The 24,343-nt window shown below is 40.4% G+C and overlaps 1 long non-coding RNA gene across 1 annotated transcript in view; it reads right to left on the bottom strand.

Moving 5' to 3' along the window:
* The window catches only part of LOC129146661 (uncharacterized), a 45,839-nt gene extending 22,750 nt beyond the window's left edge, over nucleotides 1–23,089 (bottom strand). The window contains exons 1-3 of the long non-coding RNA XR_008553656.1: nucleotides 23,002–23,089; nucleotides 19,535–19,581; nucleotides 9,531–9,734 (exon numbers count right to left, since the gene is read on the bottom strand). This is a non-coding gene — a long non-coding RNA (uncharacterized LOC129146661). The remainder of the gene's footprint in view (nucleotides 1–9,530; nucleotides 9,735–19,534; nucleotides 19,582–23,001) is intronic.
* Between the last annotated feature and the right edge of the window lie 1,254 nt (nucleotides 23,090–24,343).

Here is a 24,343-nt window from a genome sequence, read left to right as displayed (position 1 = left end):
CATAGTGAGGCAAATAAAAAGAGACATGCCACATAGTACCTACATCCCATTCCCAAGAGGGAGAGGGAGAGAAAAGAAGAAGAAGGACAGCAAGCTAAGAGTTGCAATTCATAAATCCATCAGTTCTGCCTTTCGGTAGGAAAAGACTAAAAACTTCTCTATTATGGCCCTATCCCATCTTGTACCCCCAAATCAATTTTTCTTTCTTTATTATACTTTATAACCTGAAGTTTCTTTTTCTTAAGACTAATTTTTCTCTTACAAAGGGAGAGGAATGCCTTCTCTTTTTAAAAATATCTTATCATTTGTCTTCCATTGGGGGCAAATGGATACACTTTTATGTCATTCTTTGTCATAAGCAGTTGCTGTTGTGTCATAAATTTAAAACAGGTTGTGCTTCTTAAAGCTTCATTCAGATCTGAGCAGGGGACATGTGGGATCTAAAGGCTTATTAGTATAAATGGGTAAATAATGAATGTTGAGTCCCAGGACCTTGTGTTCCAGCTAGTTGGCTCCAATAACATGTCATAATATATTTTTTAAAATTCAACTAGGCAATGTCTTCACAAAGATAAATTGATCTAAATGCTAATTGGAAAGACATAGGAAGCATATTGCCATGTTCATTTCTTTACAATAAATAATTTGGGTCTCTGCATTCAACTGTGATTTATTTGTTAGTATATCATAATCAACAAAATGGGTGACAGACTTTTTGGGAAAACTTACTATGGAATATGCTCAGAATGAAACCCTGCTAGCACCAGAAAGATCTGTCTGGATACCATCTTAAGTAACATTTCTCTGTTATTCTCCCTCTGATCCCTGACCCTTCTCTTTCTTCTATAATATTTCAATGGAAGGATTCTCAGCAAATTGCATTGTGTGGCAAAAAAGACTCAGAGTGATCTTTCAATTCAAAGGAAAATGTAACTTGACAAACAAAGTTAAATCCCATCTCCTGTTTTAAAAGATTTTCAAGGATGTCGAGATTACAATTTTCCAAATTTCAGATTATTCAGATTTGGGGACTATCAAACAGTTGTCATAAGGAGAGGTAAATTTCAAAAATTATTAAACATTTATTGGGTGAGATTAAAAATGATCCAATTGTCTTTATAATTTCATTGTTCACGATCTAGGTTTAGCAAAGGGAAAAAATGCCTCCTAGCACATAAAATGTGGAATCATTTATATTCCTGCAATGCTATTTTGAGCCAGGAGAAGAAGGAATGGGTAGGTGTGAGTGGGATGAGGAGATGAGGGAAGCAATGTAAGAATTAATAAACTCCCAGGAGCCAATGCATATGCAGACAAAAGCTGTGATTTAACATGTGGTCTTACTTGTTTGTGTGTCATTTAATACTTGAATGTGTTTAATCATGAAAGGGAGATGATTGAAGTATTCCAGACCTTAAATGGATTCCAGACTTCGTTGTCTCTATTTCTTCATATTTGGTAAAGAAGGGAATGTCAGATATGACTCCAGGGACACCTTAACCCAGAAGAGGCAGACGGTAGTGGTGGGTATGGGCCTTCTATGAAATGGAGGTTACAAGACTGTCTTGAAGACTGGGCCAGGTGTGTAGCTACATTTTTTATTACTGTTATCACTGCACTTCACTTAGAATTTCCATTGCTGCTTATAGCTTAGAGTCTGTATGTACTTATGTGAGTATATGTAATCTCATCAAACCTTTCCAGAAGTCTCCAAAGATTGTATTGTTACCATGAACCCCATTAGGAGTAAACTGAGGGTTAGTGACGGCACAGGTACCAGGGGCAGGCCTTGATATAAACTCCACTCCCTCTGGAATCCAATCCCAGATTTTCGGACAAATTATACAATCTTTGGAAAATATCATTCATGAGAGAAGCTATGAGAAGAGACTCTTTGTGATGGAAAGAAAATGTGGAAGGAAGATGGAGAAATTGGGAAGAGAAAATAGAAAAATTTCTTTAACAATCACTTACATAGCACTTAGTAGTCTTAGGTACATTGCAAATAGTAACTCCCCCGATGCACACAACAATTGTGTAGGTAGGTGCTGTTAATAGTGTCATTCTGATGATACAAAGAGGTTAAAAGGTCTATCCCAGGATCTTGCAACCTATCTACAGACCATGATTCCCTGGCAGCTTTCCTATAACCCATGGTTTTGACCAGAGAAGTCTGCTGCCTCTGTGGGTGATAGTTTGGTTGTTGGAAAGATTAAGGTGATATAAGTGTTTAGAGTAGTAACTAAAAGAACTTAAGTACACAATTACCTGTATGGAGAAGAGAGCTGGCAGACTTTTCTGACATACTATGATGTCACTCAATCATATGGAAACTGAACAAAATGTGATGAGAGATTTAAGGAGCATCTTTCACACAATAGCTTTCCTGGTGAGTTGGCCTCTGTCTGGGAGTTTGGCACAGTTCATATCAAGATCAGATTGCCAAAATGTTCCTTTTTCCTCTTGGTTCACAGTTCATACTTATTTTAATCCATATCTAGAATTCCTTGCCCAGTGTACTGAACTAATTTCCCAACCCAAACTTCAACAAGTTTGGACCAGGCTCTGATGGCACAAAGATGAAGAGATTTACGGTTTCACCTCTTAAGCATTGAGCTTTATAGACACATAAAATATCAGTAACAATAACTAACTAATATGCAAGGGCAAAAAAGAAGAGTTTTCCCAAGGAAGAGTAACAACACATAAGAGAAATGTTGCTTTTGTCCTGTGGCAAATTCCCCAAGGAAGTGAACTTAACAGAGCTTGGAAGGGAAATACAATAGGTATGGAAATGAGTGTAGAAGATAGTTTACAAAAGGAACAAACTTCCAGATGTAAAATAAGTAATTCTCAGGGGTGTAATGTACAGCTTGGTGACTATACTTGAATATTATCGTATGGCATATTTTAAAGTGGTTAAGACAATAAATCTTAAATGTCTTCATTATAGGAAAAAAATTGAAACTACATATTAGGATAGATGTAACTAGACTTATGGTGGTGATTCCTTTGCAATGTAGACAAATATCTAATCATTAGGATGTACACTGAAACTAATAAAAAGGTCTATGTTAATTAAACCTCAATAAACAAAAAACACAGCTTACAAATGTATTGTGTGCTTGGAGAAACATACATGAGTTGTTATTCTTCAAAAATAGGGCCTCCCCGGTGGCATAGCAGGTTGAGCGCAGCACTGTGAAGCTGTCTGAAGCCGCTGCAGTGCAGATTCGATTCCAAGCCAGCCAGGGAGATTCCCACATGGCGTGGCAGACCTCTCCTGTCTTACCCACTCCTCCCCTCAGCAGTGTTTTCAGCTGTCTGCTTGTTCTGCTCCCCACTCTGTCTCTGGTGAATTTTCTCACCCTCCCGTGTCTCTGGCCTGTACCCCAGTTCTTGTATAAATAAATAAATCTTTAAAAAAATAAGTTGGAGGAGGAGGCATGAAGAAAAGAGGAAGAGCAAGGGGCAGGAGGGGGCTAAGCGGGTGTCCTGTCAGGAAGGCTATGTGGACACGGTGAAGATTCAGAGAACAGATACAAAGGTATGAGATGATCAAGTGTGTATTTCAGGATATAACATTTGAAAGCATAGTGGGAAAATCTGAGGAGGAATAATTCAGATGCAGGTGAGAAATATTTCCAGGTGAGAAACGTTGAGAGCTTGACCTCAGACAGCATTAATAGGGCATAGAGAAAACAGAAGCTGCATTTGCAGGTTATATAGGAAGACAAATTAATAGGAGTAGTGGAGTTGGGAATGACTCCTTGTATAATGAGTTCGGTAGTGGGATCACTGATCCAGTTAGTAAATATAGGAAAAAGAAGAACTTTGGGCATGATTGGGGAGGTCATAATAAGAATATCTTAAAAAAGTAAGAATTTTGGACAGCTACATTTTAAAGTGCCTACTAAGCATCCAAGGAAAGATGTCTAGTAGACAGTGGGAAATAGGATCACAAAACAGACATTCAAAATTAGAGCCCCTTGATGCAGTCATCTCCCTTGAGATGCCAATTGTTTTAGATTAATTCTACTGAGATCATAGGATGCTGGTTACTCTTTTCTGTGTCTATTACTGCTCACCTCACTTCTCTAAGTCGGTCACTAGGCTGCCTCTGATTGTCTCCGGATTTCTATTATTAGTCAAAGCACCACCCTTCCATTTCCCTCCTGAGGGATCTAGTCATTCATCCTATGTTTTCTTTCCTTATTCCCAACCCCATTTCAGAGTCAACCATTCTATTTTATCTTTATAAATCAGTGGTTACCCCCAGATCAGCAGCAGCCTCAGTAGCTTCACCTGGTAACCTGTCAGAAATGGAAAGTCCTGTTTGCCATTCCAGTCCTACAGAATCAGAAACTCTGGGCGTGGGACCAAGAGATCCAAGTTTTAATAAGCCCTCAGGTGATTCTGATGCCTGCTCAAATTTGAGAAACACTGTCTTAGATCATCTTCTCTATTACCTAATAAATTTAGATTACTCCAGTCTCAAATTATACATGCTTGAATTAGTCATGCATGCATCTAGAAACAAAAGATTATTGTTTTACAATGCAAATATATTAGAACTACTCTTGATCCATATGTAATCTTGGATACTTATTCTTTTCCTCTGTGTGCTTAGTTGGGATATGTGACAGTTAAACATTGTTTTGTTTTTAAGCTAGTCTCAGTACTGACCTTGGATCAACTTGAGTAAACTAAGAGTCTGAAAGACTGAATGACAGGAAGAGAAAAAAGGGGGAATGAAAGAAGAAGAGGAAGAAAATAGAATAAGGCTATGTGGTGTAGGAAGAAGTGGAAAAGATAGAAGATAGAAACGAGGCGACATATGTGGGCAATGATTCAGAATCTCCAGATTCTCCAGATTCTGGGATCTAGTGCCTCATGCTAAGAATGTCTTTCAATGAAGATATAAGAAAAATATAAACTTAGAGACAGATTCTGTTTCATATAATCTTCATTTATAATCCTGTTATTAGCTTTCTTCACTTGGTGAGATGGATGTCATCCACTTGCCCCTCTGAATTCACTCCTTGTCCTTCTCCATGCTGCTTGATAGCCTGGGAGATTGATGCATAGACTAAGTAGCAGGGTTCTTTCTGGATGAATTTGACCAGTGGAAGAACATGGGAAGATGGAAGAAGATGGATTATCAATTTCCTTGTTTCCTTCTTCTTTTTTTTAATAATTTTTTTCACTTTATAGGTTTATTTTTATTTTTATTTTATTTATACAAGCACTGGGTACAGTCAGAAGCATGGGAGGGTGAGAGAACTCACCAGGGCCAGAGCGGGGAGCAGAGCAGGCAGAAGGACCGAAGTACACTGCTGAGGGGAGCAGAGGGCGGCAGGAGAGGTCTGCGCACCATGTGGGACCCTCCAATGGTGGCCGGGGAGCACCCGGGGATCGAACCGGTGCTGCAGAGGCTGTGGGCAGCTTCGCAACCCAGTGCTCAACCCCTGCTCCACCGGAGAGGCCCCCTTGTTTCCTTCTTGATAGGTTGTTTTGACTGGTATCCTTCAACCCAATGGCACATTCCTGTGAGCTGACTCCTCCTGCAGTTCACCCTCTCCTTCGCTCTCTCATTCTGCCTCTCCTTGTCCCTTCAGACCTAGCTTTATCACCAGAGTCCCACCCCTTGGATCTGGACCAGCTATTATCACCCCAGTTCCACCCCTTGGACTATTTCCTTGGATCTTCTCTATACCCCAAACACATCATTGTAAGACTCCAATTGTTAGGTTCTCTTCAAATCCTCTATTGAATACATTACCTTTTTCTCTCCAAAAATGACAAGTAAACTTGGCTTTAAAATGTCACACTCTACTAGTTTCCCTTTTATTTCACCATCCACTCCATCTTACTGCCCTTGCTGACTTCATCTTCCATTCCTGCCATCTAAGTTTTGGGACTCCCTTCTCAGACTTGCTCTTTTTCCTGTGTATCCTTTGTGCCTGGATGATCTCACTCAAACTTTAAATACCATCTGTTGTGGTAACCACCAAATGTGTATTTCCAGGCCTAACTTTTCCCACTGAATTCAAAACTCAGCTATCCACTTGGAAGATTAATAGGCAAATCTAACTGAATTTGTCCAAATCACCACCCCCAATATGAAACAACCACTTGGTTATTCCCCATCTTTACAGTGGCACCACCATGCACGGAAGCTTCTCAGGCAAAAATCCTAGGAGTCATTTTTACTCCTTTTTGTCGCAACAACCCCGTAACAAGTATTTCAACTCCACCTTTAGAATATTCCCTGAAACCAACAACTTCTGACCCCTGCACCATGGAGGGCTAGTCCTTGCCACCTTCATCCCCCACCTCTGTACCTCATGGTCTCCTATCAGGTCTCCAGGCTTCCATTGTGCCCTGCCAAGGCTTAAGTAAAGCCCTTTAAAGCACAAATAGCTTATGTCCTGGGGCCTCCCTGGTGGTGCAAGGGGTTAAAATGCAACCTATAAAGATAGCCGCAGCCTCCGCAGCCTGAGTTCCATCCCTGGCCAGGGAGCTACCCACATGGTGCAGCAGACCTCTCCTGCCTTGCCCGCTGCTCCCCTCAGCAGTATGTTTCAGTAGATCCTCCTGTCCTGTTCCCCACTCTGTCTCTGAGGAATCCTCTCACACACACCTCCCCCCACACCCCTGGCCTGTTCCCCAGTTCTTGTATGCATAAATAAATATTTTTTAAAAAATAGCTTATGTCCTTCACCCATTTATACCCTTTAAAGACCCCCCTATCATAAGTCAAATTAAATTCAAACAGGACTTAAAAAGCCCCTTGTCATCTGATCTTTGTCTAATTCTCCATTTGCTTTGTGCTTCTTCGGCTGCCCTTTTTCACCGTCCACTTGGCCACAAGTCATGTGAGCCTGCAGAGCACTAGGAATGTGGCAATGAAATGAGGAAATGAGTTTATTTTAGTTACTCTTCATTAATTCAAATTTAAATTAAAAAAATGGGAACTTATTTAATTACAAGGAAACCTCTAAGTAGATATTGGCAGCACGGATATATGGATCTACTGAATCTATTATACATTTTATGAAATCAAAAATATTTAGCTTCTGAGTTGAGATGTGCTTTCAGTATAAAGTCTGCACTAGATTTCGAAAATGTTGTAAGAAGAATGCAAAATACTACATTCATTATATTTATATTGATCATATGCTTAAATGATTAAATACACAATTAAAATCAATTTCAGTTGTTTGTATTTTAATTATACTTTTACATTTTTATTGTGCTTACTAAAAATATTTACTTGCACATGTGACTCTCATTATATTTTTATTGAACTGCACTGCACTAAGACATCAAACTCAGTCCTGCCCCCAGGTTTTTGCATTTGTTACTCCTCTGTCTAAAATGCTCTCTCCCAGACCCACTTCTCTGCATGGCTCATCATCTCTCATTTGCAATTTCTATTCGGATCTCTGCTAAATGTCAATTACTCACATAACCTTCACCTGGCTACACTATCCAAAATAGCTTCCATGTTCTCTCCCTTACTCTGCTTTAGCTTTTCTACAAAAAGCTCATCTTCACACATTTTTGTCTATTGTTTGATTTGCATACTAGAAAGTAAACCTCATAGAGCAGGGACTTTGTGCTTGTGCAGTGCTGTGTTTCCAGGGCCTGGAAAAAGAAGTATACCTGAGCACTCAATATTTGTTGGAGAATGAATGAATGCATGCATGAGTGGATGGATGGATGGATAGATGAATAAAACAAACCACTGATAGTGGGGCAATTGTGGTATACTCTATGGCTCTTCCCTGAATTTAGCATTTAAAAATCTCTACCATATGGGAACTTCAGTGGTCATGAAACATTTCTCCCACAGGTACCAGGACATGGAGTCACTGATATGAACATGACACTTGCTCAGGGCCAGCATTAGAAGGGGTCAATGGAAAAGCAGGCGGGAGGGACACTAACCTCTCTCTACATCCCCCCTCCACGCACACCCAAGATCCACGATCTTAGCAGTGAATCAATCAAATTTCAGAATACTGTCATTTTTCATTATTCTCTTTCAAGAAAGACATTTCAAGGATATATGGAGGTCTTCAAAAGGGAAAATAAGATGTAAAAGAGGTAGACTTAAAGCAGAAAATTATTTTAGCTTGAGATACCATCGACATGCACCTCAACTGTTCTGCATGGCAGCCACGGCTCTAAGCACACGTTATTTCTTCAATTTTCAAAAGTGAGTAGCGGGTAATTCTAAGAGGGAATGAAATTAGAGCAGCATAAACCTATTCTAGGCTATTCCCCATGTAAAATACATAGAAAGCTCCTCACCCTACGCTGCTGGGAATCACTGTGAATTTTTGACTTAGATTTTCAACTGAAATATCATTTTAGCTTCTAAGACAATCCTCTTTTTCAAATGTGAAGCTGTATATAGATATAACATGGAAGCCAGGGAATTTATATTTTTCTCTCAAATAGCTCAATTTGCACCTCCTAAACAATAAAGACTGAGCTAACAATAGCATTACCACAAACGTCAAAGAACATGCTTTCGTTCACAGCTTAGGAATTTCAAAATTGAAGGGAAGGTAAATGTATCAACACAGCAAAGTGGAAATAAGATGCCTTCTGTCTTGCCTTCCAGAAGTTACATAACTTTCTATCATTGTAAGGTTATCCTCATGGATAACTGCTAAAGAATTTTAGCAGACCTGGGCAATACATCATCAGCAGTAGGAGGAAATCACAGGTTGGGTAGAAGGTCTTTCTCCAGAAGGTCACAAAAGTGAGAATATGAGTGAAAACAGCTGCCGGCCAAGCTGAAGGAACCATTTCTGAGGAACACGTTATTATCTTCCCTTTCCCCATGTGGTTAGGAGGGTAATGAGACCACGAGGGTCTAAAGGACTATTACCTTCCCCTCGTGGACATGAAGGTGATGAGTCTGAGGGGTGGGGACAGAGGAGCCCATCGACCTTCATTTCTTTTTTGTTTTTAAAGATTTATTTATTTATGCATACAAGAACTGAGGTGTAGGCCAGAGGTGCAGGAAGTAAGAGTATTCACCAGAGACAGAGCGGGGAGCAGAACAGGCAGATCTATTGAGATCCACTGCTGAAGGGAGCAGCAGGCGAGGCAGGAGAGGTCTCCTGTGCCATGTGAGTATCTCTCTGGCTGGGGCTCAAACTCATGCTGCGGTGGCTGCAGATAGCTTGACAGCGCTGTCTTTAACCTCTGTGCCACCAGGGAAGCCCGACCTTCATTTCTTATCCCCCTTGTGCCAGGTTTTCAGTTACTTGGTGTTTACTTTCCCATCTGTTTCTTAGTCAGCAATGCTTTAGTGAAGAGGGTTAAAGTTGTGTGTGATGAGGGAGGAGATTAGAGTTATGTCTGGTTTTGGGGGGGGCTATCTTTTCTGCACATTTCTGAAGATGGGAACCTCATACATGTCTGAAGTTTTAGTCACATTCAGACTCTCTATTATATTAGTGATAGAAATGGTGGGCTTGGTCACTGACAGTGATAATTTTATCACTTACCTTGATACTCAGGTCTGTGGCGTGAGAAGAGTTGCAGAAGATGGGCCTCTGGAAACCGGCTTGCAAGGTGGTCATGGTGCTTAGCAACAGCAGCTCTGAGTCTGGTTCAGGTCATACAGGACAGAGGCTGCCACACTGTAGTAGGGACATGGACTCTCTCCCATGCACTTGAAAAATGTTCCTTTGGGGGTTTGCTCTCTGTTGCTGCAAACATCCAGGCGCATGAAATGAAATCACTCTCAGACCACTGAGCTCTGCAGTCACTGGCAAGATCTTGACTTGTCCTAAATTACAACCTCTTCCAGTCTTTCAAATCAAAAGGATATTTATTTGAAAAAGAAAAATTTAATCCAAAAGCGTGTTTTTTGATCCCTCAAGGTTCATTTCATTTTCTTCATCCTTCTCTACCTAGAAATTGCTCTAACACCCACTTTTCACCATTATTCTGTTCCTCTCCTATGGAATCCTAAACTGGGGTGTGTGCCTTCCACATGCACTGATATGATAGTGGTTAAATCTGACAACACTTTCTCACACAAGAAAACATTCATAACTGTTTCCTATGCCAGTGATTCATTTCGATTTTGATATCAAATAGATTTTGTTTTACACCTCCAGCTGTCAAATGCATGTGCTGGTCTTCCTCTAAATTTAAAATCCAGTCAAGGGAATGAAGGAGATAACACCTCTTTTATTACAGTTTGGGGAAACAATAGAAATCATTTTGGATATTGAAATATCCCTTGAAGCACTTGGGTATATTTCACTCTGTGCTTGGAAAACTGCAGAATACATTCAAAGAAACAGATGCCAACTAAAAACAATTATAACTAGGATGCCTGTATGGTGGTCACCACCGAGGTAGCAGATGACAAAGTTAAACCAGCAAACCACAAACAAATAAGCACAAAGAAAATTAATTCTCTGGGAAAAATGATCCTCTTGCTTTCTCATTAGTTACTTGAGAGTATAAATGCAGCTTCTCTGAAATCCAAATTCCAGAAAAGAGATCAGACAAACACTGAAGCCAAGGCCTGGCCTATGTCCGTATTCTTCTCAGACACTTCAGTGGGGGCCACCAGGACACAGGAGGAAGCTGCCAGAAGCGACGCAGGCGAGGGGTACTGTGCAGTCTCCTCAGAGAAAAGTCCAGGGAGCTCTAGTTAGCAGATGTTCAGACTAATGTCTGCATGATCACCAGGGCCCTGGTAAATTGCAAATGCTAAATCAGTAGGACTGGGCAGGGCCTGAGCATTTGCATTTGTAACCACTTCCTAGATGGTGCTTGTAGGGTAAATGGTTTTTCAGGCTTTTCTGCCCTCCCACCATTAGGATTGCCCTGCCTGATGGGGCACCTGCAGTTGTTACACTGTTTCAAACTATCATGTTTACTTTTGTGGGCCATAGGGGGAGTAGTGACTTAGTCACCAGGAGAAGCAGAAGCAGGAGAGAGAAGGGGTAAAAGAAGCCAGCAAAGCGCAGAGTGAAGACTTGCTGGGGGTTTAGAGGCCTCCTGGCCTCCTGGCCCCCTAGTACCCCTGCTTGCCATGTACCTGTTTGCCACACTACATGTACAGCTCAATAAAAGCCTGAGAAAGCCACTGAGGGCTCCGGGACTCTCCTTTATGCATCTGCTGGATCAGAAAAACTGCACTGTGCCCATCCTGCCCCTACAGTGCTTATGCTATTATCAAGGGGTCTCATTTAATACTGGGTTGGAGGGGCTTGGCTAATCATTTCTCTTGAGAAAGGTTCTCACTTTTCCATTATTCTACCATATGATTTTAGAGAAACTCGCTATCTGTGCCTCAGTTTTGCACCTCTGAAGAAGAGGTCCTAAGGTTAAAGCAATTGTGTTAGTGGAAAACCTTGAAGAGAGTAGATGTGAGGTGAAAAGAATATTAAAAAAGTGATGAAATGATCATTCAAGTTTGAAAACCTAAAGAAAACAAACAGGCATCAGTGGAAGTCAGAACAAGTAAGGGGAAATACAAGTAAAAGGGGATAAAAGCAAAGAGGCACAAAAAACGTTCATGGAAGGAAACTTAGCCTTAGCCTCTAGGACAAAGAAAGAGGGGGTGGTGTGGAGCTACTATATTTTTTAGTATCTGAAAAAATGATGAACACAGCAACTTACTAAGGGCAGATCCATGGGGAGAAGTGGAGAAAAAGATGATGCCACAGAGTATAAAATAAGAGATAAGAAAACCATAGGATGAAATAAAAGAAATCATTAAAAGTAGATAATAAAAGACACAAATTTAACCATCTCTTTCCCCAGTGCTTCGTGATTTCAATCCATTTTTTTCTTGGTCTTTGGCATTTTTTTAAATACCCGGGACATGCTAACTATCACAGCTTCTAGGTACTCCTTAGCCACAGATTGCCATTAGCATGACATGAGCCAGGTTGCTAAGAATTTCAGATGCACTACACATTACCCTGGAGGCTCTCAAAAAGACAGTCTGTCCCCTTGTCCTCAAAAACTCCTTATGGTCGAGAATACTTAACAGACATCTGGGTGCATAAAAGTGGAGTGGGGGGAACCACACATTTTCAATTTATTTTCTTTAGAAGTCACTAACTAGTTAAACTAGTAGATCAGCAAAGCCTGCAAATCTTGTCTGTCAGAATTAACAGTCACTCACACTGGTAGCATTCTTGAACTTCTCCAAGGTTGAAGCTACTGATGATTAACTTCTGGGAATACCCAGGGTAACTATTTCAGGCCTGTGAACTATCACACCTTCTCGATGTCAGCAGACACCCTCGTGAAGCAAATGCCTTTTCCAAAGGCTGTAAGATTGTATTTCACTTTTGCAAGAGACCATTCTAGTCACTAAATGGTAATGGTCTCCCTGAGCTGCGAGGGGCCAGGAAACTCTTCAGATAAAGGCATTATCTGCATAAGACCTGTATTACCTGGGCACCAGCTGTTCCTGTACCAGAAGCAGCATCTGGTATGTAACTGGCAATTTCCACATACTTTCACTTGGAAACAAAGCATCTCCTTTAAAAGGTTTCCCACTCAGGGAGAGACATGAGAGCATTTGCAACAGGCTCAGCTGTACAACAGGGGAGAAGAGATGTCTTCTTATTCACAGATAAAGATGGCAAGCCACTCAGAAGGGTAACTTGGTCCTCTGCAGTCACCAAGATTCACTCGAGAGGCTACTGCAGTACTCGCAGGCTTTTATCTCTCTGACACCCAAACCCAAGAGGCTTGCCAAAATAGAATTCCGGTGTAGGGAAAAGAAGCTAAAGAATTCTGCATGAATAACACCTCTACCCACAGGCGGAACATATTTTCATCTGCACACATCACGAACCAGAGGTCTTAGGTTATTAAAGGTGAGAGAGGCTAATAGTCTTTGGAATGGCTCTCTTGGGGCACCTATTTGCATAATGAAGCTAATACATGGCAACCCAACTCAGCAGTTCTTTGGGATCAGCTAGCTACTTGTAGGCACACACGATATTTTTAATTCACTAATGAAATTACTTTGCAGAAGAGTTGTTGGTAACTATGTCTACAAATAATGCATGTCCATAATTACCAGTGAGGAGGAAGGCTAATTGGCAAAGATATGTGGTTTAATTAATTTGTCTTTTGTAAAATCCCAAACTTGTGCATAGATAAAGATCATCGTTGATAAAGATTTAGACACCAGCTGATGTCATCTGCATAATCTAGACTTAGAAGCCAGAGCCTCCAACCTGCTCAGTGTGCCCAAAGGCCAGGACCCTGCATCAGGGAGCAGCTTCTGCCTGGAACTAACCTATATCAAGGAAAAGAAAGCCAAAACTTTTGACTTCCAAAATTTTTCAATTTATTGCCTTTCAAGAGCCATTTTCTTCAAAACATTTTTAACTATGGAAATTAAACCACAAGAAAAAGTTTAGCATGAAAAATAGGTGAAAGTGAGCATATACATTTGTTTTTAAAGGATGAAATGCAGTTATGTACACATAGGAACAACTTAATATTTTACAGTTAATTCATTGGGTGAATTTCTCAGGTGCTTTTATTATGGAATGATTTTACTTTAAAATACCAGCCTAATGTTGATGGGGGTGAATAGGCAGAGCATGGAGAATTCTTTTAGGGTGTGAATATACTCTGTTTGATATTATAATGATGGACATGTGACATTCTATGTTTGCCCATACAATATACACCATTACTATGGATTTGGGGAGATGGTGGAGGCCAATGTAGGTTTATCATAGCAATGACTGACCCACTCTGCTGGAAGGTGTTGACAATGGGGTAGGTCCCGTGTTTGGGGGAACAGAGTGGGTATGGTAAATCTCATCTCCCTCTCAATTGCTTGTGAAACCAAAACTGCTCTAAAATTAAAGTGCTTTAGGTAAAGTACAGTACCCATTCCTTCATGAACAATTTTAGCAATAATAACTAATAGTCACTGAATTTTTGTTATTTCCAGACACTTTAACAGATCACTTATTTCTCACAACCTCTCTGGATCATACACATTGATAATATATGCATCTTATAGATGGGCTCATGGCACATATTGTGTCAGCAACACCGCAGTGGTAAAGAAAAGAAACAGGAGTTGTGGAGCAGGTTGTAGATTGCAGGATGCTGCTCAAGAGCAAGATCCTCGCCTTTTCATTGGCAGAGAAGGGTAGGTCAAACTTACACTGGATTATCAGCTTTAGGGAGGGTGAGTATGCACCTAACTCTCACCCATGGCTCCAATCTTATTAACAAGGTGTTCGACTGATCAGTCCCCGGGGTGCAAAATATATCAGCATTGCCCCAGGACAATCAAGTTTCCTGTTCTTCCTAACTTGAAAGGAGCTTTGTATGCTACACCCACAGACACAGAAAAGTAGAAGCTCACCTCTGATCACCCAGCTTGTAAGTAGCTGAGCTGGGATTCAAACCCAGACATTGAATTATTGCATCTCCTGGGAGGTCCCACTGCCAAGGTTTGGTTTCCTTAGTGTTTTGCTCTTGCGATGTGTTTGCTATTCAGAAATCAGTGTGTGTTTATAACAATCTACATCTATATGTCTCTACTCTAACAAAAAAATGTATTGTGTATGCACATGGTGCCAATTTAATGTTTTAGGAGCTAAATATAAGGAGATTACTAAAGGGGGGCTACTCTCCCAAGGGTCTCTGCATGTCCCTGAACATTCTTGGAACTGTCACATCACTGTGCCACTCTCCTGTCAATTGTGAGCTTGTGAGCAGAGTTACTTTAACTCTTTATTTCTTGTCTAAATTTAGCTTCTTTTTCTTTCATGAATTACTTTTGAACCCAACACACATCTTTCAAAATGAAATTGAGGGAACTGGGGAAAGTAAATAGCTGGGATATGCCATCTAAATTTTAGATGGAGACAAAGTCAGATGAACCCATGTTCAGATCTGAACTCGCTGTTCAGATGAACAGCGAGGACATAAAGAATAGATGAAAATTAGAAAGTTTTAGGGAGCTGGTTGCAAGACAAGGGAAAGAAAGTGTTTAGGAAAAGAGTAGAAAACTGTCAGAACAAATGAGGTCCATCTAGTGGTGGAACAGTTTAGAAACCAAAATGAAGGAATTGTCAGGCAGACAAGAACAGTCTAATACACGATAAGCTTATAGCTTCATCTCCCTCCCCTTGAGTGCAGGCTGGACCTTGTGATTCACACCCCACTAATAAGGCACAAAAAGGGAAACAGTATAAAGAAGCCTGGCAGACACACCCTTAACCAAGTGACCAAACTCAACTTCCCCAGTGATGACCATGAAACCCTGAGATGAAGGCATAAAAAATCACCTCTGGGATTTCCCCTTAAACCCAATATCCAATCTGACCACAAGAAAAATATTGGGTTACCTAAAAGTGAGGGATATTCTACGAAATACTTGACTGGTCCTCCTCAAATCTATAAAGATAATAGACTTTGAAATGATCATAGATATAAGGAGATAAAGAGGTGTGGTGACTAAATGCAATAATGAAATGTGTATGGGTCCTGGCAAGAAAAAAAGTGGGGGAACATCAGTGGAAAAACTGGTGAAAGTCAGAGAAAATCTGCAGTTCAATTATAGTCTACCAGTGTTGATTTCTTATTTTTAGGGAGGATTGAATGGAAAAGCATTAAAAAACTCTCTGTGATATCTTTGCAACTATTTTTTTAAAGATTTATTTATTTATTTATACAAGAACCGGGGTACAGGCCAGATGCACGGGAGGGTGAGAAGATTCACCAGAGACAGAGCGGGGAACAGACCAGGCAGACTAATGAAACACACTGCTGAGGGGAGCAGCAGGCAAGACAGGAGAGGTCTGCCGCGCAATGTGGGACCCTCGCTGGTCTGCCGGGATCGAACCGGCGCTGCTGAGGCTGCAGAAAGCCTCACAGCACGGCGCTCAACCCCCTATGCCACCAGGGGAGGCCCTTTGCAACTTTTTTGTTGTATCAAATGTTTATTCCAAAATAAAAGGCTAATTTAAAAATGTTTAGGGGGGCTCAAGGGGTTAAGACGCAGCACTATGAAGCTGCCGCAGCCACTGCAGCACGAGTTCAATCCGCAGACAGGGAGCTACCCACATGGCGCAGCAGACCTCACCTGTCTCGCCTGCTGCTCCCCTCAGCAGTGTACTTCAGTCGATCCACCTGTTCTGTTCTCCACTCTGTCTCTGGTGAATCCTCTCACCCCCCCACACCTCTGGCCTGTACCCCGGTTCTTGTATGCATGAATAAATGAAATCTTAGAAAAGGGGGCCAAGTATGTGCAATGATGAACAAAAATAAAAAAATGTGGAAGTCAGTGACCCCAATGTTGGTCACTGATAAGTTCTTCATTCTGCAAAATAGTCAAAGAGGAAAAGGTGAAAACAAATATTTTACCAAGTTGTTTCAAGCCTGTTTCCTGCAGAGAGTGGATTGTGAATCACTCTAACCTCCTGGTTTTCCTCTTTTCTCCTTTCCTAGTCTAAAATGCAGAATGAAGCTGTGTATCTGGACTGATGGTGTTCCCTGCTCTGCCACTAATAAGATCTTTTACATTAGAAATCCCCTTGTTCTCTGTGGATCTGTTTTTTTCCAACTAACACTTGAGTAAGCAAAAATTGTGCAAAAATGAACAACGATGTAAAATAATATAAATAATTTATATTTTAAACAAGTGAGTAAGCTACACCTGATCATTTCAAAGCTCTCTTCTAGGTTGTAATGATGATGAGACAGAATCTTCTGGGGTACTTTGGCCATAGTCCCCAAATTATGATGTCAGTGAGAGTGTAGGGAAACAACATTTATGTAGCTGAGCTATACATTCACTTTGGATCTATCACCTCAATGAAGAATCAGTCTCCCCCACTTAGTCTCTGGGGAAATAAGCATCAAGACATGCTGCTCAGAAGCTCTGGTGTGCTGGTTACTTTGGGTCTTTCGAATCATATCATAAAACTTATCCTCTATTTAGTGCTTCAATTTGGAATCCAAATCATAAAAATATGGCCCATCAGTATAGTAAAAATATGAATTTCTGAATGAAAATAGACATGGAGGGCCTCCCTGGTGGTGCAGCGGTTGAGTGCTGGGCTGCAAAGCTGCCCACAGCCTCTGCAGCGCAGGTTCAATCCCCACCACCGGCGAGGGTCCCACATGGTGCGCAGACCTCTCCTGCCGCCACCTACTCCCCTCAGCAGTGTATTTTGTCAGTCTGCCTGTTCTGTTCCCTGCTCTGGCTCTGGTGAATTCTCTCACCCTCCTGCGCTTCTGACTGTATCCAGTGCTTGTGTAAATAAATAAATAAATCTTAAAAAAAGAAAACAAGAAAATAGACATGGAAACTACACACAAGTATTAGTGATTATTTTATGGTCATTAAACACAAAAATGGCAAACTTAAGGGTGAACGCTGTACCCCAGCTGCTCTGTCAATGGGGAAGAAAGCAAATAAGAACAGTGGAAAGGAGGATGATAGGAGAGTGGTTTTAAGAAGGAGTGAGGAGTCCATGGAGTAGTCAGCAACATATCAGAAGGCCAGAACCAGTGAAATCACTACAGAAAACCTGGTCATATTTGATTGGAAAGTAGCCAACCATTTTAGGTTTAAGAAAAAGAAGGTAAGGCCCTCTGGAAGAATTAAAAAAAAAGGTAAGATGATAAAGTCATCCCAGTTTGCCCAGAACTTTTCCAGTCTGGGCACTGCAATTCTGCCTCTAGGGAAATGTCCCAGTCCCAGACAAATGGAGATGGTTGAGAAAGACGGCAGTCACATGGCACACTGCCTTATTATCATACGGTGACACAGTAGAAATGGTTGCATTTCCCTTCCCAAATTTAGTTTGAAACCTGTTAGTTTTCTTCTCTATTTATTTTATACTGTGTAGAAACTATGGAAAATTCCTAAGAGAATGGAGACATAACTGTGTGTGTGCACATGCATGTGTGAGTGTGTGTGTGTGTTATCAGACTCACATACAAATATAAATGATCTTGCCAAAGAACACCTTTGACTGGCAAGTGCAAAATATTTTCTCTCTGGTTTGTGTTACAAATTTCCTTCTCTATTCCTAGCAACAGGAGCATGCACATGCACACACACACACGCACACACTCATATACACAAACACATACCCTGTCTGAGCTGCAAGGAGTGTGGCTGCATTAAGCATTGTGCCTAAAGCCTATTGATGAATAAATTGCACAGGACTCTGCAATAGTCACTATCTACCATTTTTCATGATTACTTCAAGTCAAGAGATATGTATATCAAGTTTGTATAGGATGAACAACTGGTGATGACTAGGCGAAGCTTGGGGGTGGGGGTGGCGTGGTTGTACGCATCTGAAGAAGCGAGATCTTAAATTTCTGAATCATATACAGTATTGTAAACCAATGTTACCTTCATTTTTCAAAAGCTGTATATAAATCAGTTTTCAAAAAGTACCTGCAGGCTAGAATTAATGATTGTGTCATTTCTACTGAAGTCCTAAATTTGGGCCTCAGAACACTGCTGCATCAGTGAGGGACAGATGAGGCCTGATAAGACCATGAGATTGTTTATAAAAATGCTTGGGAACTTTGATTGATAGCAATCTCTTTATGAGCCAGTGGTGCATATGGTTGCCAAGAAAAGCTAATGCCTGTCAGCTTGCACCAGGTAAAAGCATCTTGTTCAAAACAAAGAAGGTCGGCAGTGACAGACCTTGGTTTAATTCTTGCCACCACATTTTAAGAGAAAGACTTTGATTGACTAAGGCTTATCTAGAACAGTGAGACTGGAACCGCGGAGAGTCAAGAATATGGGTTAAGAGCATAATTATTATAGGGAAGAGAGATAAATGGGGGCAGAGCTCAATGCAGTTATGAGAATTATTATAAAATGTTTGAATTTCACTTTAAAGGAGAATTGAACTTACTCCACAAAGCTCCAGAAGACAAAAGTCAGATCGATAGGGTGAAGATTTGAATAGGCAAAATTGAGCTCAGTGCAGGAGAGAACTTTCTAGCAATTATAGCTTTTTAATAAAAAGAATGAAATGCCAGTATTGCCAAGGGTATGAAAACATGAATATTTTTATATAATTGAAATGGAGATGGAAATTGGATCATTCTTTCTGGAGACGCAATTTGGCAATATATTCAAAAGACTTAAAAGCCTATATCTATTCATTCAGAAATTCTACTTATAGACATTTACCTGCATAATTAGAAATGCTGGAAAAAGTTTATAGACTTAATTGCATTTTTTGTGGTAGCATACATTTTGAGATCATCTAAATAGCCATTATATATTATATAAAAATGTATATATGCATATACACACATGTATACTTATACATGATATATATTACATATATAAAAAGGAATACTCAACTATTATTTTTAAAATGCATAGTAGAAAAATATTTTGTAGAAATATATTTTAGAGAAATATTACTTATACATTATTAGTTGAAATAGACATCTAACCTTTTAAATATAGAGAGAAAAAAATGAAATAGCAAAATATTAACATTGTTACCTGCAAGATGAAGAGTAGCTTTTCCTTCTGTGTGTTTTCCAGTCTGCCTGAAAGGAAAACACATCCATTTTGTAATCAGAAACAAACACACAAAAACAATGAAAGCACAGAACATGTGTTTTTCCACCCCCAGGACCTGACTCACAGTAGGAAGGATACACATTTTTTGTTGAATAAATGAATAAATTAATTAAATGTTATAAATATTTTATGGAGTGAACTCTCTAAAAGAGTCGATCGCTTCCCATTACTGGAAATGCTTAAGCAGAGGTTGAATGAATCTCAGCTTATTTGGAGGGTGTTCTTATTTTGATTTAGACTGCGGTTCCCCCAAAGAGGCAACTGAGAAGCTTAAAATGCTCCCCCATTTCATAAAATATTAATTTCAGTCCCCATCCCAGATTCATTTGATAAAACTGCAGAAATTGTCACAATATGGCTGCATTTGGTGGGAGGTAGACTTTGAAGAAGGTTCTCATGGATCAGGGAAACCTGCCTGCGGTCCTGATCTGGTGATAGATGGGTCAATAGGAGCTACTCGGGGGCTCTGTGCTGGTGGTTCACTGATGTGGCTGCTCCCCAAATCTGTGACCCTCATTCCCTCTCTTCTTTCACATCATTGTTAGCTTTCACTTCCTCAAAGAGGATCCTTGTCTCTCACAAATTGCAACCCTTTCCATGGACTACCTCCCACACCCTCCTCTTAGTTCTTCCTAGTAGTTTGGTGTAGATCACCCCTAGTTAATCTAGTCTGGTCCTGTCTGCTCTCCACAGTCTGTTTTTTTTGCCTCATATCTGGGCAGCTTCTTCCTTTGGAAAGTCTATTACTTTGAGGTCACAATGTCTCAAACCAATCTCTTAAAAACTCTATAAAATGATTTTGTCTTGGTAGGTTTCTGCGAAGACTTTTAATTTCCTTCAATATTCCTGTTCTTTACAAGTGTGAGAGGCTTCAGCACTCTGTTGATACATCTCAGGGTTTCTACCTTTCATCATGGATATCTGGGGAGTCATCATTCCTGACAGAGAGGAAAACTGGGAATGGGGTACATGGTGGATGCAGTTTAAACTCCAATACCTTGAAGAGTCTCTCCGTGGTTTTTCTGACCTGAAACAATCCCCCATGTGGCTGAAACTGCAAGCTGTCAGACACTTTCAGTACGCTCTAGGCTCTGGGCTACTGTAGGAAGGAGCTCAGGACACCACCACTTTCATTACATTGTACTTGATATCTCTGTGACCCCACACATCTGGATGAAAACTAAATGATTCAAAAAATCTTGTAGATACTGTCCCTTCAGAACCATGGTCACCACTTGTTTTAAAATATGACAGTATTTTACATGGCGTACCCTGAGTTTGGGTGTCATTTAAGACCACCGTTAAAGATGGCTATTCCGTTCCCAACCATCCTTGGCATTAACCTGTTGGACCAAATAACTGGAGGAAACTCCTGAGCAAGTCAGGGTCTTGCTTTCTCTGCTGCTGGAAATGGTGATGGCCCATGGGAAAAAGAAGTCAAACAATATGGGTTATCTAGGTCAGTCCTTGCTTGAAATATTGCACCCCATTATCAGAACACATCTACTGAATTTGTCCCAGGAAATTTTGTTCTCATTATTGTGGATAAGAGCAACTGCAGGAAAATGTATTCCTATCCCCCCGCCCTGCAAATGACAACCAGCCTTGTCCACTCAGAATTTCCTCTAATCCATCTTAAGGATTTAAGAGGGACTTAAGGACTTAAAGTATTTAAATGTCATACACATTTTTTAAGGATGTCATTTCATAGAATTTTTTGGTCTTCATTAAATACAAAAAAAAAAAAAAATCAACATGTGATGTTGTTTTTATAGGTCCCTTAGTTCCTTTAAGGCAAGGGACACTTCTTGGACATTTCTGTCCCTTCCCAAGCACTCATTCATGAGCTCTGGGTGGGAAAAAATCTTTGTCCTTCTCATTTACCATCCACAGTGGGCATTGAGGTGAAACTTGATTTGCTCTGACTCTCTACCCTTTGCTCACTCCGCCTCAAGGGAGATGTAGCAGATTTTATGGTGTCCACTACTGCTACTTCACTGATGTTCAAAATCACCACTCTCATAGGCTCGCTCCTCTGTTCCTGTCCACTTGTCAGCCTAAGAGCACAGGGCTAGTCACACAGTGTTGGAATACGTATTTTGTTTCCATCCCTTTTCATGGCACAAAGCTCCTAAAACTGTAGAATTTCTTTAAAATGCTAGAAAGATTAAAGTATCTTTTATTATGCAAATAAGATGACTACTGGACCTCACCAAAGAAGAGGGGATGGTTGTCAGAACTGTCAGTCTTACCCTCTACCTTCCAGGGAAGAAAAAGGGGCTGGAAATTATTGGCCATCACCAATGACCAATATTTTAATCAACCATGCCTATGTAATAAATACTGCTTAGAAACCCTAAAGGACTGGATTCAGGGGGCTTCAGGGTTGGTGAATATGAGGACATTGGGGATTGTGTGCATTTAGAGAGAGCAGAGAAGCTCTAGACCCTCTCTAGACCTCACCCCATGCATCTCTTCCATCCTGCTGTTCCTGAGTTATAACCTTTTGCAACAAACTAGTAACCTGTTAAGTAAAATAGTCTTCTGGGTTCTATGAGCTGCTCTAGCAAATTAATCAAACCCAATAAAGGGATCCTGGGAACTTTTGATTTATGCCCAGCCTGTCAGAAGCATAGGTGACAACCTGGATTTGCAATTGGAAGGGAAGTAGAGGGCAACCTTTGGGACTAAGACTTTAATCTGTGGAACCTGATATTGTGTCTGGGTATAATGTCCAAGTTGCCTTGAATTCTCTGCTAGTGTCTGAGACCAGCTGATGTCCAAGGACACCCAGCTGGTGTTAGAGAATTGTTTGGTGGTATGGGGGAAAAAAGTAAGTTGGAATTAGGATAAAGTATTAATCAGTCTTGCAACTTCTCTGTGATTCCATCATCTCTGTTGATGAATGAAATCATCAGTATAGATCCAACTCCCAAAGTAAAGTTCAGGCAGAGAGTAAGTGAGCTCTCCTTGCCTATCAATTTTTTTTAAAAGATTTTATTTACTTATGCATGCAATAACTGGGGTGTAGGCCAGAGGTGTGGGGGATGAGAGGATTCACCAGAGACAGAGTGGGGAGCAGAGCAGGCAGATCTACTGAAATACACTGCTGAGGGGAGCAGTGGGCAAGACAAGAGAGGTCTGCTATGCCAAGTGGGTCAGCTCCCTGACCAGGGATCTAACTCAGGCCCGCAGTGACCGGTGATGGCTTTATAGCACTGAAACTTAACCCCTGCATGACCAGGGAGGCCCCAACCTTACCTATCAATTCTCTGTGTGAAGCCCTCTTAGGTCAGAACATTAAAGGAAGGTTCCCTAGCCTCCAACACCTTAAATAATTTTGTTAATAAATGTAGGTTTACTTTGCCTGAATTCTTACTTCTTACCTTGTTTCCTGACAGTTATTCATAACAAAATACAGCACAGACTTCAAGCAGACAGGGTTGCTGACTTCTCAGTGAACATAATCACATCTGTCCTCTGTCCTATGGCCCTAGACTTGCTTAAAAAATATCATTAATTAACATCAGGATAGACATTAATTTGTCTAATGTCTATACTCAGATGCCTACTTGTTTCCTGAGATTACTCCATTGAAATCATGTATTAGTTTTGAAGGATACTACATATATTTCTGTGGTGATATATTAGAATATAGTCATCCAATTCATTTTTCATTCTGTTTTCTTCAGATAAGGCTGATACATGAAAACAAACTATCCTGGTTAGATATCATCATTTCAGATCCATTCATAGATGGATCATAAATGAAATAATAGTTGCAATTACAGACAAAAGGAACCCTGTAAGTTCACACACACACACACACACACACACACACACACACACTTGTAGGCATCATGACATGTGAATATTACTGCACACAATTACCTCAGGACTTGAGTGTTGACTGGGTCCTGATTTATTTGAGGAAACTTAGGTGACATAATGAGTAAAACAAATACTTTGAGGATCAGATTTAAATGAGCAAATGTAAAAAAATTTAAGTGTAAGTCTGATTCTCATGCTTATTTCTTCAATTGTGGGAAAGTCTTGGCAGCTTTAAGCATCAATTAATGATCTGGAATTCCAACAATAATAGAGACTTGCTCAGTATAGATTTACAGAAAATTCAAGCAATCTGATCCAAAGCTACCAAATTGGCAAATTTACTATAAGTAGGTGGAATAAATCACACTCACAAGACAATGATGACCAAAAAATCTGGTATACAGAAAATTATTGTCTTTGGGGACTTGAGAAAGAAAAATAATTTTATGGGCCATTACTTATCCAACTAGATATAATAACCAACATACCCATAGTGTTTAATAGTTGAAATATGTTTTCACAAATATCTCATAAAATTCTGAAAACCACCCCGGCAAGCTGACTTGCTGACTCTAGCCAATGAAGGAGTGGAAACTCTGAACAATTAAAGCACTTCACTAAAGTTGCACAGAGGTGGTATAGACAAATGACCATACTCAGCTAAACTACAAAATAAATAGATAACACCACCTCTTGCTTTGTCACCTAACTAGAAAACCTCATTCACTGGTGGTATTTTCCTAGCCCAAGTTGGCCCATGGATGGTCTACAGCTGATGGAGGGCACTCCACAGACAAGACACTTCAGGGTCACACGTGCCATCACATACCTCCTAGGACCCGTTGGGTCATGAATTCATCTGCAGTCAGTACTGGAATATGTTTAATGCTTTCCTCT

Source organism: Talpa occidentalis, unplaced genomic scaffold (assembly GCF_014898055.3).
Source record: "Talpa occidentalis isolate TD23 unplaced genomic scaffold, MPIMG_talOcc4v2.1 talOcc4.3, whole genome shotgun sequence".
NCBI lineage: Eukaryota > Metazoa > Chordata > Mammalia > Eulipotyphla > Talpidae > Talpa > Talpa occidentalis.
This window is presented reverse-complemented; position numbering and strand designations above follow the sequence as displayed.